The following is a 12,464-nucleotide window of genomic DNA, read 5'->3' as shown; positions in this document are numbered from 1 at the left end:
TTACATACTTTAGCTTCAGTTACATACTTTAGCTTCAGTTACATACTTTAGCTGAGCATTAGCATATTCCTGGAATGCATTTGCCTTTAAGGAGGACATCAATCTGGAGCGCTTGTAAGCTGCCAGCCAAGTGTTCGATTGTGCCAAGAGATGTTTTTTTTACGTTTCGATTCGTTCCGTTTTGTACCGCGTTCCAAGGATGTCAAATGGTTTGCTGGGAGCAGGTAATGTGAAGGCTAGAGCGCACACTGGACAGTTCTAACCAAGACAATCTCGTATGTAATTTGATGGTTCTGTACGCGTATAAAGCTGACAAGACCAAGTTGTTGGCCATTGTCGCTCGTTACTTTCATTAGGCAGCCGGCACTTGACAATGATGTATCCGAAGAGCATGTGAAAAATTGAAGATACCAGAAGCAACAAATAAAAAAAAGAAAAGAAAGAAGCGCGGTCAGTTGGAACCGGCTCTGGCTCTGCCTCTGCCTCTGACTCTGACTCTGACTCTGGCCGACGCCGCGTGTGAGAGACAAAAGGCTTGCAACTTAAATTGGGCTCCCGTTTTGCTTGGTTTTTTGTTGATGTTGCTGTTGTTGTTTGTTTGTTTGTTTATTTTGCTTAAATGTTGCATTGTGTGGTGTGCTGTGGTTGGGGTCTGCTTCTGCTATTACTATTGCTTCTGTTTCTCTTAGCCGTTGACTGCATTTAGCGTTCATTTGATGAACAATTCAGACGCGGACTTTGCCTTACACTTGTTGGCCAAGGCGTGGGCAAACAAACGGTAGCTGCCATCCCATCGCATCCCATCCGAGGCCCAGCCACAAGTCTCCATCTCCATCTCTTCAATGCATCTGTCTTAGTTGTAGTTGCTGTTGTCGTCGCCTTTCCAGTTCTCGTTCCCGTTCCCGTTCCCGTTCTTGTTGTTTTTGCTGTTGTTCTTGTTGTTGTCGTCATCGTTACCACTCCCCGACTCCGGGCTAAATGACTTTGACATTTTTGCTGGCAAGCGTTTTTAATGCTCCCTATACTCTGCCAAAATGCCAAAAACCCTTCTTGTAGAATTTGTTAAGCCTTCGAGATGATAGCAACTTAATATATATTGCATAATAAATAGATTTAAAAGAATTACTTAACTACCCATATTACACTTTTTCTGGAAATATATATTAAGTTTTTCTATAAATAATATATGGTCTAGAAACTAAACATTTAATGTATCTTGGATGATTGTTTTCTTAGAATATCTAGGAAAAAAAAGCGAGCCTGGCCTAAAAATAACACTCGTTTCAAAGGCTTTCTAGACATTACACTATCTGGTTCGCAGTTTTGCAACTGTATTACTCAGTTTTTTTAATAAATTGATTACTTGTCATTGCAAAGGGTATTTAGTATTCGATTTGCTGCACTCATTTAGCAAAGCTTATCTGCCTTTTTTTGTTGTTTGTCTCTTTGTTTTTTGCTGTCTGCTGTGGCATGTTATGCGACTGCGATTTGAATTCAATCAAAATGAGGCACACATACAAATACAGAAATGCACACACACAATCAAAGTCAAATTCATACATATAAACAAAAAAGCAATGCCGCTAAATTGGCCCCGGGCTTTTTATGTTTCCTGTGACGATTCTTTGTTTATTAAACTAGCAATTTCTACTTTTATTTCACAATTTAAATGCCCCACTCCTACGGGCCAGTTCGAGATAGTCATGTCAGAAATGAATACATGAACTTTGCTGACCGCCGCAGCCGAGATCGAGATTTATGTGCGCATGCACAGTCCACAGCTCGCAGCTCGCAGCTCTCCGCTCGCAGTTTGCCGTGATCTGGTCGACTGTGCCGCCAATTGACGTTAATTTATGGCATTGGCATGCACTCGCAAGGCCTAACAATCCCAAAATGCAAACAGCTCATGCCCTCCTGCCTGCCTGCATCATCGAAGGAGCCACGAAAAAACAAAAGCCACACACACAAAACTTATGAACTGCTTATGAGTATTTATTTTTATAGAAATAATCAGAAAGGCACTCAAATTTATGGCACCCAGCGAATGGCCGGGCCCCAACAGTTCTTGTCTCATATATGCATAAACATTCAAAGGTGAAGCTGGCGCAATTCGCGAATCTCGCAGCTGGCATATCTCCGAAGCGAACAGTAACAACAGTTGGTTATAAAGGACTCTTTTTGGCTTATCACCAGCCGCTTAATGCGCTGACATGTTTAATTTTCGGGCGTGTTCGGATAAGGAATGCGCTGCTGTCAGCGCACACTTCGTTATGCAAACAAGGGTCGCATTAAAAGTTGCTAAATTGTATTTAGTGAGCTCACAAATGTAACAGTCGAAACTAAATTACTACTTTACTTTATTAGCAATGATTGATTTCTTCCTTTTCTTCAAGTTGGTGACCACAGTATTAATATCGATCGATATCGATACCGATGTACGAAATTAAGTAACAGTCTTATTACTACGTCACTGGCAGCCGCTGCGAGTTGCTGCGAGTTTTGATCTTAATATAAGGTTTGCAGTTGATTAATCAACATCGATTACAGCAATCGATACATATCGACATTCGGCAAACGAAGGAACTTATCTCCTTGCGTGCTCAAAAAAACCCCATATAAATATTTACAATAAAATGATTAACCCTCGCTGCTGTCTGTTGCTGTCTGGCACCTGTCCAACAACATTTTTGATAACACAGTGGCTACCAGCTGGACCACCCTGGACCACATTAATGGGAGACAAATGCTGATAGCTGCTGTAATTTAACGATAACTCAATGCCACAAACCTTAAATCGAAATTATTACAAATTTTAGTTATCAATGCACTTTAGTTTGCAATTCGATCTAAAGCGGTCCGTAAATTGAAAATGAAAGGAGCTTGAAGTGTTTTCGATACGAGCTACTTTTTGGCTATCGAGTGACGTTTTGTGTGACAGCGTTGCACAAACAGCAAACAGTTCATTTGTAATGGATATGGCCAATAAACGACGCCAATTGACTGCTTTACATAGGAGCAGTTAGGAGGCGGAGCAGAAAGGTGGGTAAATGGGGGTGTGGTTTTATTTAGTTAAAGCAGTTCCATGAAACTAAAATTGACAAAAAACATAGATATCAGCAATTGATAAGCATACGCTACTCACTTTGTCAATATTCGTTTTTTTATGCGTTTTCCGCGCGTTTTGTACGCGATTTTTTCGGCAGATGCGATTGGCTGTTGTTGTTACTGTTGCAGCCGTTGCCGCTTATCTCAGATGCAACAACTGTCGATTTTTTCAATCTGGACAGTAAAATTACATGCAAATCCAATTAAGTTGTTAACTCTTCGCTCGATGCCGCGACTTTTTCAGTTCTTTTTTATTTTTGTTTTGCAATTTATTTTAATTTTTTGTTTTACTTTGCATTGTTGTCTTTTAGTGTGTGTGAGTTGTGTGTTGTGTGTGTATTTGTGTGTCTGTTGTTTAAGCTCTTTAGGGTCGGTGTGGTGCACTCCTTGCGTTTTTAATGAGCAAGTGCTCCGGAGTCGCCTCCACTGCCAAAGTGTTGGCGTTTGGGGCTTTTGCTATTGACCAGCTGTGATTAAATCACAATCCCAGTCGATTTTGCTTTTGTTGTTGTTGTTGTTGTTTGACTGTGGCCAATTACTCGTTTATTTGGCTGGCAAAAGCCAAACGATTTTTACTCACACAGAGTTTTGCTTTAATTTAGTTCGCTTTTGCTTTTGGTTTCATTTCGCTTTTCGGCTTTATCGCAAATCTGCGAATCGCTTATAATTGGCAATTTAAAGCAAACCACAAAAGCGCATATTTAAATCATTTGATCGCATTCAACCATAAGCCATAAGGCCAGCGATTAACTAGTCTAATGACACCAGCTAAAATAGATTAGAGAGATAGGGAAAAGTAGCCGTAAAACATTAACGACTGTGGACACAGTACAATAAAACCTCATTACGCTAACCATAACTTTTATTTCTACTCTTTACTTTGTGATTTAATCTAGTATTTAAATTGGAAATCATGCTAAAGCAATATAGAATAGTTTTCGGAAGCTTTAGTTTGAAATGATTGTACAAAGCATCGATTTTTATAGCAGGACGCAGCATAAAGTGTCAGCTTTATTTATCGAATTATTTGCATACTGAACTAGGCTACCTTCATTACTTATACACCATTGCTTTTGCTGGGCGAACCCTTGCCATTAATAATTTTGCCCCCCTCCAATCATACTTATGTACATATATTTATACACATGTCTACTCACCCTGTTTCTGATGTCGGTAATCCAATGTTGCAGCTACTCTATAATTGAATACACAAGACTAATGATCAATAAGCACGTTGTTGGTGGCAGTTATCAGAGCCTCACAGTCACAAACACACACATGCACATGCACACGCACACGCACACGCACATACACATACATATGCAATGGCATAGATAAGTTGTATGGAATGCATTGCAATTAATGCGTAAAGAGTACGAATTTATGAGAATTTAAACAGCGATTTTCACGCTTTAATTACCAAGCAATAACCGCTTAATAATAGTTTACCGATTCTCGGCTCTTGTCTCTTCGAAGGCACAGAGAATCACGTCCACGCATGCGCTCTTCGCTGCCAACGACCGGAGACGGGACAACTATTCTGCGCTTCGAGTTCGGCTTCAGCTTCTGCTTCAGCTTCTGCTTCTGCTTCTGCTTTTGCTTCGGTTGTCTTCCTGGCCGCGGGCGGAGTTGCGGCGCTGCTACCTTTCCAAAATGTGGCCCGACAAATGCGAACGTGAAACTGCATCCGTGTAGCTGCTGCTGATGCCGTTCACAAATTTCGCATTGTGCATTCGGCCTCGGGGCGCTTTTTGGCTTTAATTTATTGAAGTTTTGTCGGCTTCGCACTGGTAGCGTTTTTAATATGCACTCTCTGGTAAGTAGTTGTAGTAGTAGTAGTATTAGTAGTTAGATTGCAAATCTTGTGGATCATTCACGTTCATTTTTTCGTTTTATTATTCGTTTTGGTTGCCACACTGCATCCGTGCTTCAGTTCTGCACGCGTTGAGCTATGTTTTTGCACTGGCAACGTTGTCGGCATTCGCGCAGTCGCTGCTGCAGTCGACGTCTCATCGCAGAGCAACGAGTTTCGGGAACGGGAATGGTATTGGGAATGGGTATGGGAATGGAGGATGGAGGATGGGAGCTCGGAGCTGGTGCGTTGGAAATGCGCAAGTTCTTTTTCTCGCCGCGCAAGTTTTTTTTTTCAGCAGTCGTTCCATCAGGTTGATATTGAACTTGGAATGCGAGAGCAGTCGCAGCCGCAGCGAATAGAAGTGGGAGAAAGGGAGCTTCAGTTGGAGTTTGAGATGATTGTGGCCCGGCGTTGCCACATGACAAAACTCAATGTGCAAGTGTGTACATATATATTTATTTAGTTGGCCATCAAGTTATTAACCGAATCATATCCTTGGGCAAGCTAAGCGCATTTTGACCTGCACAATGATAATAATATGCCTGGCTTAAGCTTATTGCGCACACTCCTTAAACCCCGAACCGGTAATGCGCCTGTCAGCTTAGCTGCGCCAAGCCACGCCAGGGCAGGCCAGGCCAGTTCTAGACTGGGATCCCAAGTCTTTATTGTCCTAACCGCTTTGTGGCTATCTGATGAACGCTGTGCACCTTGACGCATCATATTTCATATGCAATTTCAGTCGAAAACCAAGATTGCATGCGAACTGAACTTTGCCTGCGTTCTTGCCCCGCCCACAAGCAAAAAGCGCACATTTAAATTAAAATCATTATTGCTATATAATTTAATTGATTTTCACGCAAATACCAGCCAGTTGGAGTTGTGACTCGATTTAGGTTGCCACAGCGCGCAGTAGCAGTAAAGCTATAAGATAAAATGATAGTGTTAACGGCAAACACTTCAAACTCCCCAAGTCCAGTTCCAGTTGAGGCATAGCTATTAAAACTGAACTAGCTGCCATTTACATCACAGATCATCATAATCACTGCATACTATTTTATGTAGTAATTAAGCCATAATCGTAAAAAGCCGTTATTTTCTCATTTAAATTAACATACAAAACGCCGTAGGCCGATGCTGACAAAGTGGAGCAGCAAAAGCTGCTGTCCGCCAACTAACGGGCCAAGCAGCTGCTAAACAGCCGCCTTTGGCCATCCATCCGTCTGAGTCCTCGTCAGTGATCTTGGCGACAACGACTCGTTCACTGTCGCTTTACAGACTGTGAGTTTGAAAAATGCAACACCATTGATTCACTGGTTCCGGCCAAATGGAGTTTATGGCCAACCAGTTGGCTGCTTCAGCCTCTTCTCCTTCATCATGCCTTCATCATTCAAAGTTATAGGCAGCTGCTGCCCACGCCAAATCGGAGACGCCGTCTCAAGTTCAATTCCCAACAGCAATAATTAGCATAAATGTTCGCCCATGCCCGTAACATTTAATAAACATTAAATACCTGCAACATACGTACCACGCCCCAGCTCTGCACCACCGCCCTGCTGCTGCAGCTACCCAATTTAAATTGCTATCTAATTTTACTAGTTGCAGCCTGTTTGTTTGCCACAATGTTTGGCCATTTATGGCCCGCTGCTCATTAGGCTGCTATTCCCCTTGGCCGGCAATTTTAATGGCCAATGTCTGTGTAGTCTTATTGGCGGTGGCAATACCAGCTTCTTTGGTGGTATGGCTGCCAATTTGCAGGTGCAACCGGCAGCTGAACAAACGCGCTATTACAAATTGCAAGTAGCTGCCAATTTGGCCTTTTACCCACTTCCGTCTAACGATGAGACAATGTTTTTATATTCACTAAAACACTTTTCTAGCATTTTACTCCAATTAGCCGTCTGAAATGTTAAACATTTCTAAGCTGCTTAACTGTGGAATATGTCTTCTTTTAACGGATTATATGTATATATTATGTGTGTAAGGCATTCAGAGCATACAGCCTTAAAATGTCTAAGTGAAAGTTATTAGTTTATAAGCTGATAAATTTAGGAATATTAGCTATTATTTTAAAATAATGGTAAATAGCTTAACATAATACAATATGTAAAGTGTATGTTAATGGTAAAAGTAAGTTAATTAATATCTTGCAAGAGAAACCAAAATCTCTTTAAGCTTTCAGTAAAACATGTTACCATTGTCTAAAATGGCATTTTAATATCAAACTTAATATCTTGTACAGTAAAAAAAATAAAGATCAAGAGAATTTCACTTTGCGAAAATTACACCTCTCTCAATTTTCTCGTGATTTTGTTCGCTGTTCACCTGCTGAAGCACCTGAATTGCCTCCAAATGTTAAACGTGAAATGGCTGCGCATTCGTCACGTTTTTCTTCTTTTTTATTTTTTTTTTTGTTTTTTTGTTGACGAGCTCAAGAACGTGGCCTGGGAAACGAGACACTAATGGAGATGGCAACAGGAACGGTGAAACGAGTAGGTTGCAGGTATTTTCATTTCTTTTATCGCACATTAAATTTACAAAAATAGTTTTAACACCTTTTAAGCTTACAAGCATGTGTTGGTCTGCTTTTCAGGCCTGGCTGGCTCCGCCGTTGATTTATCCTTTGCCCTGGCGTACATGATCTTTGTTGCTAGACATGCGCTGACCATGGCCAACAACAACAACAAACAGACAACAACAACAAAAACGATGACGACGACGACGACGAAGACGACATGATTCGTACATAATCCAGCCATTATTTCTTCTCTCTGTCCCGGCCCCGGTCCCGGTGCCTTTTGGCTTGGTTTGGTTTCAGTCTCATCCTTTTCGCCGGGTCTCACAGTGGATGCGGCTGTCGACTTATCGCAAAAATTGCGTCAAGATGTTTTAATGCCGCAACGTCAGCGTCGCGGTTAGCAGCTATAAAAATGAAAGCAACGCTCGCTGCGAACGAATGAACATCCTTTTTAATTTAAAACATTATCGTAAATTCTCTGGCAATTATGCGCGATGTTCAAACGCTCCACCTCCAGGCGCCCTCGTCCAACCAGACTCCACCTCCTGTCCAAAATTATTCGCTTCGCATTCACATTTTGCATTGTCTGCAGTCACAACACATGTCGCCTGTTTTCTGCTGCAGTTTCCTCTTGCAGTTGCAGCTAATGCTAATGAATTGCTGTTGCGCCTCAGCTTTGACTCCTCTCTGGCGTGCTGCATGCAGATTAGCGCATATTCTCTCAACTTACCACCTGAAGGCAGCGGCAAGTTCGTTATTCCTTCCATTTTGACCAACTAGACAGCGCGTATCTTATCGCCTTGGCCCCGTCGACACGTCGTTTGCTCAAAAGATATCACCATTTCAGCTTGGTGCGTGCATTGTTGTTATAAGTCAAATACAAGCCCAAGTCCAAGCCCTCGAGCATAAATCGACAGCTGCTTTGGTTATAATCGCACCACAGACACAGACATATAAGGCCACATTTACACACACTTACAAATATATACAATATCTGCTCGTGCAGGCGATGAAGTTGTCTACAATTACAGACTGACAGACGTAACAATTTACACATTCAAAACATAAATTGCGGCAATTTAGACTTGTAAAGATAAGATGCCCTAGAATTAATGAAAAATCGTGTAAATAACCAGTAAATAATATATAATAGTTACCAAGGATCGAAAACATAAGAAAAATACTTCAAATACCAAAACACTTTGGGCATGGTTCGTCCGTTAAATTAATTTTTATCTGAGTGCAGACATAAAATCAAACAACTTGAAGTTATTGACCTTATTAAATGAGAGTAATAAACTCGTTTTTATTATTATAGTTTTGCCTCAAGATGAAGTCTGTATTTAACAGGAAAATACTATATATAAATTCGAAATCAAAATTTCGGTAAGAATTTTAACGCGGAAAAACTAATAAAATAATCTCACTGGCTTATGACTTAATTTTAATCAGCACTATTCATATAAATCATTAAATGACAACAAATTCCGCTTGTTAAAGTCACATATTTAAATAAAATACTTCTATTATATTCTAAGACCCCACAACAATAAGTCTAATAGTAGTTCCAACCAAATTTATTCTCTTGATAGCATTAAAATTGTAACAGTAACATAACATTTGTAACTTAACATGCAATTATGTACTTAACATATAATATCGATATCGATATCGATCGATATCATTGGTGTGATCACCAGCGTGAAGCAGAAGAGCTCAATTGCTGTGAGTAAAGTTATGCAAACGTGTTTAAGAAAGAAATGTAATTTAGTTTTGACTGCTCCAAAATTATTCGAAATAAAATTTTTTCAAAACAGTCTAAAATAATATTTATTGGTGCTAAAATCAATTTTATTTAGGTGAAGCCTTCTGCCTTGGATAATATTTATTGTCAAATGACAGCCACTACGAATAGTAGTATTATCATACACAAATTTAGTATGGTAAAAGCAATAAGGCAATTAACAGTGCGGGTTAAGGAAAAGTTCTCAACTTGTTCTTTGCGAACATCCATTCGGCTGCTTACAAGCATCTAAATGTAGTCGTGTCTGCTTCCATTCCAAATAATGTAAATGCTGCATTGTCTGCATATTTTACGAACTGCAAAGTAGACAAGTTTTGTTTTAAAACTGTCAACGCGAAACGCTCGCAAACGCCTACAAAGCGAACAAAACAACAGAAAAAAAGGGGCGAAAAAGATAAAAAATAAAGGCAGGGAGCCGGCACAAATCCTGCGTTGAAAAAATTCTAATAAAATAAATTGTTTCAATGCACGAAAAGTAATCCGCTTTGCTGGCACTCATTCCTTGTGGTTTAAGATTTATGCACTGCAAAGTCGCTTTCCACTGCGTTTTCTTTAACTTGCCTGCGTTTCCTTGGCGGCGAAAGTGAAAGGGGTGGCCATAAATTAGCTGCGCGGAATGTCCTGCTGCCGCAACAGGAGCAGTAGCTGCCAGTGTTATCCTGCCTGCCAGTGGCACTTAAACACAGTTAATCCCAGCATTGCTGGATGGCAACAAAAGTTTGGCAATTTCGTTTCGTTTGCGTTGCGCTACCTTTGAGCAATTTTCAATTAAAGTGTTGAAAATTTAAAGTCACCACCGATGCAAAAAACGAAACACATGACAAATTAGCTTCCTAATGAGCTGAGACATAAATCTTGACATGCTTTTGGCACGCACTCGAGCAAACAGCGCTCCCACCTCCCACCTCTCACGAAAACCCACCCCACCCCATCCCACCCGTGACAATCCTAAACAATACGCAGGAGGCTGACCCCCGCCCCTCCGAATGTCTTGTACACGTGTTAAGGCAAACATGAAAGCAAGGCGACGGCATTAAGGCTTCATTACAAGGAGTTGCTCTGCTGCTGTGTGCTGTTGTTGTTTCTGTGTGTAAGCCGAGCCATTATTAAAATGAACTGTTAATACAACGGCAACGCAACGCTTGATTTGACTGCACAACATCCAGGGCTGGCAACCAAATTCAATTGAATTCCAAATTAAAATATTCCTTTAACTACCAAATCAAGTGAAGGTTGCTGGCTGTTTGCAGATAATTAAACTAATTAAACTTCTACAGCACAACTAACGTTATAAGCGTATACACTTTGGGAGTGTTCATCTTAGGGATTGTTAGTATAGTAAAAAGAACATTGAACAACATCTACACACTGAATATGTATAATTGAAAGTTAAATGCGAAAAGGTTATTTAATTAAACCAATATAAATCATCACTGCATTTTTTCTGAACTGAGCCGAATTGCATTTAAATTAGACTCTCTCGCACACAACATTCACAAAGCTATCCTTCGGTCTGCAACCTAAAATTGAACTAAATGATGATGAAAAAAAAAAGGAATCAAGAGGACACTTAGTAGCTATCAAGAACAGCTTGTAAATATTTGAAAGGCATTTCATATTTTGGGTTGCCCTAACATAAATCCCTCAAGCAGCTGTTATAAATAATAAAAGAACGTATATTTAAATGCCCATAAATTTGCGATGCGGATTTAGGTCATTAAACTGTAATAAAAGTGGCAGAATCACAAAATCAGTGCCATCTTCTAGGCGCACATATATTACCGTACTAGAGTAGAGAGCACATAATGCTCTCTCGACTGCCATAATACTCCAAGTTGGCTGTTAAGGCACCATTCTTGAGCCCATTCCAGTGCGTATTATTAGCATAATAAAAATACAAGCACTCACACACACACATATATGTATATTGCACACTCTTGCATGATGAGGGCTAAGCCGGCAGCGATTTGGGTTTGGGGAAATTGCTGGACAGCAGCAAGCACTGCGTGGACAATATAATTTTATGGGCACACTTTTATTGTGGCAAAGTGTCTTGAGCTTTGCCTCGGAGGCCATATCATCATCATCATATCCGGGGGTAGGCGTTGAAGCCCAGCAACGCATAACATTTAAATGTTATGGGCACACACTCACACACACACACACACGAATATCCATAAGTGATACAACAAATTTTCATCATATTTTCCTGCTTTTGTTTTCTTTTTCCAGTTGCTAAAATTGCTATTAAAATATCATATGCACATGGCGTTGACTTTCAAATGCAGCCGCAGCTTTATTAAATGCTCTCGCCAGCTCTAACCACAAATTGTGCTTATGTGCTCACTGGTCGCAGCTGAATACAGGTGAAGCTGACAGCAGCTGCCGGATGAGGGCCGCATGCCACTTGACTGTATATTAAGCTAGAGCCGGGTAGCATTAGTAACTAGAGATGGGCGTGTACGTCATTTGTTTAAAGCACACTACGAATACAGGCTACGCGCGGTTAAAACTTTATAATAAGATAAATGAAAAAACCTTTATTTATATAGACATCGACTTAACCAAAAAAAATTAGTTAAATTTTCGTACAGCTCTGAAGACTTATACCGACTGGACTTGAAAAAACACTATATATATTATATTATTCTCAATAAATTGAATAACGAAATCTGCTGATAACTTTCTGATCTGATCATATTCTATAATTTGATAAATAAATAGCCAATATGGCACTTAGGAAGACTAGCTTTAGATTAGTTAAAGAACTAAATTTTTTCTTCAGAAATGGAAAACACCTCTTTCTACGAAATCTTTTTTATATTTTGGCAATGCGAGCACGCTCGATATTTGTTGACTTAACACGGACAGGTCGTTCGATATATTAACTCGTGACACGCTCTCAGCTCTTCAGGAAATTGGTCTGGGCATGTTTTAATTAAATATTCCATTTGCCTAAACCAAAACCAAAACGCGCAGTTAGTTTGTGCAGTTGTTCAGCCGTTCAGTTGTTCAGTTGTTCCGTTGTGGGTGTGTAGTGCATAAATTTTGCTGTGGCAGTGGTCAAACTGGTGGCACTGATACCTGGTCCTGTGGCTCAGCAGTATCCTGCATGTTTGCATTAAGGATTATGTGTGACTGCTCACGGCCACATTTGCGGACGCACAATGACGACTGGAGGCTTG

The sequence above is a fragment of the Drosophila grimshawi genome, unplaced genomic scaffold, assembly GCF_018153295.1.
Source record: "Drosophila grimshawi isolate 15287-2541.00 unplaced genomic scaffold, ASM1815329v1 contig_1367, whole genome shotgun sequence".
Lineage (NCBI taxonomy): Eukaryota > Metazoa > Arthropoda > Insecta > Diptera > Drosophilidae > Drosophila > Drosophila grimshawi.
This window is presented reverse-complemented; position numbering follows the sequence as displayed.